The sequence below is a fragment of the Egretta garzetta genome, unplaced genomic scaffold, assembly GCF_000687185.1.
Source record: "Egretta garzetta isolate BGI_Z169 unplaced genomic scaffold, ASM68718v1 scaffold59, whole genome shotgun sequence".
Lineage (NCBI taxonomy): Eukaryota > Metazoa > Chordata > Aves > Pelecaniformes > Ardeidae > Egretta > Egretta garzetta.
The window spans coordinates 5287264-5295769 of NW_009267230.1; the positions used below are offsets into that span (position 1 = coordinate 5287264).

At 39.1% G+C, this 8506-nt stretch overlaps 1 protein-coding gene across 3 annotated transcripts in view; it reads right to left on the reverse strand.

Moving 5' to 3' along the window:
- Positions 1-8506, reverse strand: part of FYB1 (FYN binding protein 1) — a 68723-nt gene that overhangs the window by 46392 nt on the left and 13825 nt on the right. The window contains exon 1 of one of the 3 annotated variants that reach the window (XM_035902685.1): positions 4420-4560. The exons of the other annotated variants lie outside the window; for them this stretch is intronic. The gene's annotated coding sequence lies outside the window, so the exon portion shown is untranslated. Of the gene's footprint in view, positions 1-4419; positions 4561-8506 lie in introns of those variants that run through there. 3 annotated transcript variants of the gene reach the window in all.

Consider the following 8506-nt stretch of genomic DNA (forward strand, 5'->3'; position numbering starts at 1 on the left):
TTTTTTACTTCGTTAACAAAAGCTTCTAAATTAGAGTTTTGCTCCTTTGTCCTCCGTTTGATTGTATCACATTACATGAATTGCCTGTTATGTTGGAATAGCTTTACCTTTGACTTCTGCAACTTAAAGTTAACTTTCCCAGTCTTTCAGTATCACCAAGAAAACCAGTCATTCCAAACGGTTTGTATTATACGACAAAGTTACTTACAATAAATGCAGCCAAGGCAAGATAGACATATATGAAACTTATCCCCAGAGCACCATATTGTTATCTCTCCTGCACATATAGGGAAGGGAGGAAGTACACATTTACTATGGAGATTATCAGGTTTAAGCCATCTGCTGCTGGTTGACGCATATGCACTCACACACACAGCATTACACTTCAGAGATACGTATATGTATCACTAATCATTCAAGATTTCTCCCACAATACCCCACAAAGCACTGATTTTGCCCACTTAAATAGAAAGTTAAGCTAACTGCAGTGCCAGAGAGAATAACAAAGCCTTTTGTCTCAGACCTCTTTTGACTTTGTATTATTGCATTATTGCATGCTTTTTTTAAACTTCTGTAGCAAAATCTAAACCATCAGAGATACTATAACTTTACCTCAGTGTTCAAAGTCTTCAAAACTTATATATTACAACCTGATCAACTGCTTGGCCAACTCAGCAGCTCATTTATTTTGAAAGTCCTGGCAATAAATTGATTCTTCTGCTACCTCTTCCATTTGAAATTCAAGAGAACATACTGTATCAAACTATAGTGATGTGAACATTCTGGACAAGAGGCATTCAGCGTGTAGACCTTTTGGAAGCTGGAAATGTGGCTTTGCAGATACTTTTCTTGCTATGATATATGGTTTCTGAGAAGTTTTCTACATCTTTGCTATAGCAAGACCATTTACACTCATGGATTCTTTCAATGCACTGAACCAGTGGGGACATGTTTTAGTAGTGGGATGGCAGGGTTAGGTTAACAGTTGGACTTGATCTTAAAGGTCTTTTCCAATCTAAATGATTCTATGATTCCAACCATTCACTACTGCCATGCTAGGACTGTCAATGGATTTCTTTTAATAAATTTCTTCCCAGTACTGTGAACAAACATTGCCCTGGTCATGCAGATTTGGAAGCTCTTCGAGAGTAAAAAGCTCCTGGGCATGTGGAAGGGTTTACAATCAGCAATGTAGCCTCTCTCATTTACTTACAGTGGGTAGAAAGTGGTAAAAGTAACACTAAGAATCAGAAGAGAATAAGAAACTCTGTGAAATCTTTCTGCTTCTCTTTAATGTACGTCACCAGTTCCTGCTTTCATAAGCTACGTTATACTAGAAGCCATATTGTGGATACTAATGCACAACCTGACTGGCCAGGTAGACAGATGGGGAACTGGGGAAAAGAGAGAATCTTTTATTTGTGGCCCTGTTCACAGAGTAATCCCCGCAGTTTCTGTGTTTCCCTTCCCAGAAGTGACAGCAGTCACCTATTCCATTAACATATACAGTGGGTCGTAAATCATGAAATGGGAACTTGGAAAGATTCTGAAGTGAGATTAAGTTCACCCTACCCTTCCTCTCTAAAGTGCAAAGTGCCCGTGGGACAGAGGAGTCTCATACAAGAAGCATTCATGTTATTTTCTGAACTTTCTCTTTGTGCGCTATTGAGAAACTCAGGGCAAAATATTTTGGCTTTTCAGCTTCTGATCTGAACTGGAAGCAGCACATAAGGTGCACAGTAGCATTTGCTTTCATATGAGATGGTTGAATTATTCAAATGTGTTTGCTCAAATCTAGAACAACACCCATGTTTTAGTTCCCATGCCGTAGATTCATCAAGGGAATTTGTATATGCAGTGCTTTCCCAGCCTCCCATTGCCTCCAACAGAGACTCACGTGGATACCAAGATACACTTGTACAGAATTCTTCCACAACTAGATCTTAATTACACCTCAGTGCAAACAAGTACAGCTTCCCATTATTTACAATACAACTGCTCATTTCTGTACAGAAGTACAGTGTAATGCAAACACAAGAAATATAAGGGCTCCAACCGTATTCTTTGCTAATTTACTGTGAATATTCCAGTCTCAACTAGCAGCCTGATCAAAACCCATTTGTTTTGTTTTGGTATAAATATGCTCTCATTATTTACTTTCCCATCTTGGTGAAGCCGAAAGATCGTTTCACTTCAATTTCGCCTTGTGGTTGCTCCTTCTTCAAACAGCAACACTGGATCAATGAAAGGAATAGTAGATGTCTGTGCATATGATCCTTAGTTATGCAAATGAAATACATGTAACTGTTGGCTCTACAAGGAATTGTGCAACTCTTCAAAATACATGCAGATCTGACTTATAAAGGAAAAAATCCATCTTTTCACTCTTCACCTGTAACTTTTTCCTGTCTTTTCCCAAGTAATAGGGTCTAAAAAAGCCTTTTAAAAACTCCTATCTTTTAACAGAATCAGATCTTGATGAGTTTGCTACAAAGTAATGAAGTAAAGATTATAAAGCTATCCCTTTAAGAAGAAAAGTGTATATACAATTTTATGACAGTGAAATAATCAGAGAAGCTGATAACTGCTAAGGGAATTGAGCTCTAACCCATGGACAGGATATACAGAATAAGGAACTAGACAGAAAAGGCAAGGAAAATGGCGTATGAAAGTTTTAGGACAATACTGAACTGAAAATTATTTGGCAACCTTTATAAAGGCCTGATTTAATTTTTACTGAAGTTAATGGATTTGAGGGAGGTTAGCAGCTTGAACAAGATGCTACTGCCATTCTGAATTTGTGATAAATTATTGCTTGACTATGTCCTTTTCCAGACAGAGAGACTTCAGAATTATCATTATGCAACTTCTTTGTTTCCAGAAGAGATACATCATTTCCAAGTTGCTTTTCTTCCCTTTCAAGTCTAGTTATAAGTACTAGTTAAAGAAGATTCACTCTAATAGCGAGTGCAGCATTTGGGAAGTGGACTGAAGATGCTGCAATATTCTGTACCTATGAATGCAGGTAGGCTGTTCAGCTGTCTGAGGGTTTTCTGAAAGGCAGACCTCTACGATGGAGAGGATAGACAGAAATCTAAGGTATTACCCAGTGAGAGGCTAAGAGCCTCTATGTTACCTGGAGAGCATCGTTTCAAACATCCCTCTAACACCAGCAAGACAAAACCAGCACACTTATGGGGACATACAGTTGTCAAAATTAGACAAGACCGTGTTCCAGCCTGATCACACTGTGTTCTGTGTCTTTTCCATTGCGCACCCCTCTCTTGTCACTTTTTCTTATCTTTTACTTAACCATAAGACCAACTTCATCATATTGCAGGAACATGAGAGGACATTGTAGTTCATCTGTTCCAGGCCAGTTTGAGACCAGGACTAGTGAAGGCATAGGGTGTGACCAGAATAGCCAGATGACATCCCAGCTTGGTCTCAAACTACTGCTGTCACAGCCTATGCCAAAGCATCTCTCCATGCATGGTCATCTCTTCATCCTACATCCTGATAAGTTCAACACAAAGTTTCACTTTTATTTTTTTGCTTATTTTTGGTACCTGTTTATGTCAAAATCAGAAAATCTATCAACCATTGGGAACTCAGCCTTCAACAACAGAAGCCTGGCAGCTTCAATTTTCCACCAAGAATTTCTATCCAATAAAAACAGACTAACTAATACCCCTTTCTGAAAAAGGGTTATGATTTTTTTAACATGGTTTTATATAAGCACAGAGTTTCATGATACTTAATAATTTGGGCTTTTAAAATTATTTTTCTCATATGCTAATCAACAGCTTTCAGAATAATGTAATTTTCCTAGTGAGTCTGCCCAGAAATGAAGCACTCTCTTCACTCAGAACCCTGTTTATATATCATTATAGTCACTGCCTTATGAATGTTTTTGATTTGCCTCTGGTTATTCTGCTAATGTAACATCTCCAAGTCTCAAGGAAGAAAAACTTGAGTTCCTGCTACCAAAAAGTTCCTACCTTTATTTCTAGAATTTCAAGATCCCATATGATTTTAAAGGAAATTTTTAAGACAGTTTTAAGACATTGAGTACCATTCTGATTCACCACTGGAAATAAAAATATTTTCCATGACCCATGACAAACAAAATACGTACATTGATATCTCAACCTAGAGTATGGTATATTACAAAATACCCCACCCACAAATAAACCAGCCACAAATAATGAAAAAAGAATTACTAGCAAACACAAAGCTTTCAGAAAGAAAAGTCCATTTTGTCAGCTTGGCATCTTTTCAGGTCCACAACTAATTGTAAGTAAAATCTACAATTAAAATTTCCAGTTACATGGGGCTTTATGTAATACCTTTTACTGACCCTATTTCTCCTGGAACTTTGCACATTTATTTCTAAGACAAACATGTACAACAATTTACCTGGATTCCCCAAAGCTCTCCAATATTTTGATACAGGCAGAAAAACTGGCTCCCTCAATCAGACAATCCACGGGTATATCACCGTAATGGCCTGATCTGTTTGCTCAGAGGAGTTCTGCTTCTCAGCAAGGGTTTGCATAAGAACGCTGCATGTGGGTTTCATTATCACAATCAGTAGAGAAAACTGCTCTCCTCAGGATATTAGGCAAGAAGTGGTGGGGGAAAAGGGAACTAAAATGTGTTCAGACTGTTTGGCTGCAGCCATCAGCAATATTCACCACACATCTAAAAGTGTTGCATTTACCCCATGTTGTAGAGTCCCATGAAGCTATATGGGTGCATACAAGCTTGAGTCTTTACAGAATAATGGCTAATGAAATGTGTGTGGTAATTACAAGCGTAAAGACAAGAGCAGACCAACCTCTTGGGTCATCAAGTCTAGTCCCCTGCCAGCAGTTGAGAATCACTGCATACATTCCCACACATCAGGTGGCAGCAAATGTGTTTGCTTGATCCTGCCTTTGCCAGTAGGACCTCAGGAGACTGTTGACCACTTTTTTTAAAGCTTTTGCTGTGTGGTGATAGTTTTTTTTTTAAAAACTACAATCATACGTTTCTTCTGCCCTTCTGCCTGTGAGTTCATGGAACAAATCAGAGTCTGAAGGATGATACAGGGTAGGAAAAACTGTTATCGAGAAAATAAGCTTCACGAGACATTCTAAACCTGTGTTTGTGCTGAAGGTAAACCCAAACCACAAAGGTGGAACCCTCTACTAAATACAGCTCAGTGAGTTGCTGGACCTCTGCACGGGTATGTGACTGTAGAAGAAAAATTGTATGTCGCTGAGCTTCATAAAAGGTTCTTTGACTCTTCCTCATTGCCTATCACTTCTCCTTCTGCACAACTTAGTATTTTTCAAAACATTTTTAGGTGTCAAAATACGTGCTTGATCTTTCCAGCTTAATTTTACAAAAACTTCTGTCTTGCCTAGTTCAGAAGCTTAGTAGAGCGCAGGATGGAGCTTTTTTGAGTTAAAAATACTGCCACATGCTTTATATTTGCCACTTGCCAGTGATAACTGTTTTTTTTGGCTACATAATGCAATGTTTTTTCTTAGTGGGAGAAATGCAGTTCTTTATGCTATTCATTCTGGTAAACACTGTATTTTATTTATAAAATCGTATTTATTTGTGAAAATAGACAACCATAACTGATGATGAGGCGCTTACTAAGGCAGACTAGACTTTGTGACTGTTGCTATTCTATCTGGTGGTCTTCACGACTGAGTTAAGGTGCTAACTTAGCAATATAGTCATTTTGCTGCAAGGGTTTGTGCACAGTATCAATGCTAGACAAATCATGCAATGATCAAAGAACGAGCTCATCTTTGCAACTCTGAATGCTCGACAGTTCCTGTCATCTTCTTTTTCATCCAATACACAGATATAAATACATCCCTAACTGATAGAATGCTGCTGAGGATATAAATTGCCATGAACACAATGAAAATAACCATTTATGTAGTGAAATTATTGTGAAAGTTGCCCATCTGCAATGTCTACCACATGCTTCATTCTGCACTTGCAGGTGCAGCAGCTTCCTGGATCCTCTCTGTTTTATCCACTTATTTCTGTGAAGGACATTTGCAAGTGATTTGGGGGAATTAGCTATTTTTAGGTGAAGAAAGAATTGGAAGGAATAAATATTTTAATGAACAGGACCTGCAAGCCTGAAAACAGCTTACAGATATTTTGCTTTTTTTATTTTTCACAAAAAACAAGAGCAGCAGCAGCAACAAAATCACAAGATTATGTTCAAGCAAGACAAGAATATCAATAATAATGCCTTGTCACATATAACCATGCCATTCCAGACTCTGTGTAGACCAAAACCAGCATCTAAATCCCAGCATAGCAATAGTGTGTTACTGTTCCCATATGCAACTTTTATGACTGCAGACTTACGTATTTTTTTTTTATCAGAGCATTTATTCAACTTTCTGTTTTCATGTACCTTAGGGAAAGGTGGCTGCTTAGGAATGAAATTTTTCAAAAATAGAGGAAAGAAAAAAGGGGAGAAAAAGAGCCTCATTGAGTAAGTGGTAGTCCATCTTTTTAGAGTATCTTTCATCTACTGATGTTGTCCAGTGCTCTGAAATGGTTTGAAAGTTCAAGCACTCCCATCTGAACACTTCTGGCTTTTCAATTTGATGCTCACAAAAAATATCATAGTCAGGATCTTGTTACCTCCACAACTGTGTTAGTATCACTGTTGAAGGTGGTGTAAATTGAACTGACATGATAAAAAATAAAAGTATCTTTTTTGTCTTTCTGTGTTGTTTTTAACCTGCTTCATTTTAGTGATCTTAGTCTATTATATGATCCCAAAACAGGTGAGACAGCATGACAGAATTAGTGGTAAGGGAGCGGGAGAAGAAAAGACAAATGACTGGTGGGGCAGGCAATCCTTAAACCATACATACAGAGGCAAAAAAAGTACATGGGAGAGCACCTTTGGACAGGTGAATTAATATCATTAAAGCAAGTTTGACAGTCTCCTTCTTAAGTCAGAATAGTGTTGCTCTGTGTATCTGTAATATACAAGACATGCAAATACGTGGAGTGCTCAGCAAGAGAAAGTCAATGTTAGCACGGTTTTCTCACTGAAACTTCTCTTCCTGTCTCCTCCCCACTCTCGTGGGGCTTTTGCCTCCTAGTGGCACACTAGAGGCAGCAGCAGAAATGACATATGTGTCTCCACTGATAATCTCTTTGTACACACTTGTACTGAGAGAGTTACAGGCTACCTGGTTTCATACTGCTCCTGGGGGTTATGTGTATGTCCTTGTATGTGAACCATGTCGGAGGGCAAGGTAAAGAGTAGCAGTCCTGCTTAGCAATGCTGTGCCACACCCCAGTGTCAGGAGCTCTGGGTAAAAGTGCCACCCTGCCGCGGCAGCGATCCTGTTACAGCATGACTTTGGAAAGTACCTGATTTTCACTAAAAACTTGATATTCCTGAACACTGGCAGGAGCTTCTGCCTGCAGTTGCTACAGCACAGTATGAGAATGAATGTTTCTTGTAGCATCAGTCTATGTTATCTTTGTGCCTGCAGACAGGGTTAGGCTTCCTGAAAAATGTGCTGTTGCATTTCCATCGGGTTCCATTTGAAGGTGGTTTTAGTGTTTCTGACAGAAGTTTGATGTGATCATGACCAAATTAGCAGTGTTGTCTCATGTCTACATGCAGCCATGCTTATGGGAACAACTGGGCTTTCCAGATACTGTTTGTGGACAGCTGACACACAGGATTCCCTGAAAGATCCTCAAGTCAACGCTATGGGTCCTTTAAATTGTCATAATTCAATTCATATATTCTTATAACCATTGCCTATTACTACTACATTTATATTTGTCTGAATAAGAAGTGCAGAAATCTGTTGCCACTATTCATGTTTTTCTATACTATGAATAGGTAGAATTGACAAATTCAAGAAAGAAGTCAAACAATGCTGGCAGAGTCTCTTTATCCCGACTATGCTTTGTGAAGGACATATTTCTGTAATGAAGGAAAGCTCAGCAAACGCCAGAGCGTCACACTCAGGTGCATGTTAAGCTCCTGGTTTTCTGTTTGGGTGTACGCACTGTAATAAATCACTCCTTCCAGAGCATAGTCCTTCCCATGGACATCTAAAGCTGATGCAAAGCACCTGCCATACAAAGCAATCTCACCCACAAAACCCCAAAAGTCTTTCTTTTTTGTGACTTGACCTTAGAAGAATGTTGTTGGCTCAAATCTTAAGCTACTCTTCTTTGAATAGAAGCTTGTATTGAGGTATTGACTGTCATGTTCCACCAAATTACTCATCTTCACCACCCTGCACTCCCCCTGCTATGCCCTGCCCCAGGCTTGTCCCTCAGTGCCCACTGTCGTATTGCAGGCTGTTCCCTGCCCCTTTTGCTGCAAAGCTCACTCAGGCAGGGGGCTAAGATTAAGCAGCTTTTGGGTTAAGCTTTTTTGCCCTGCAAGCTGTGCTTTTTTTTGCTGATGTCAGTGCTCCTGTGTTCTGCCTGCCTGGGTTCAGCA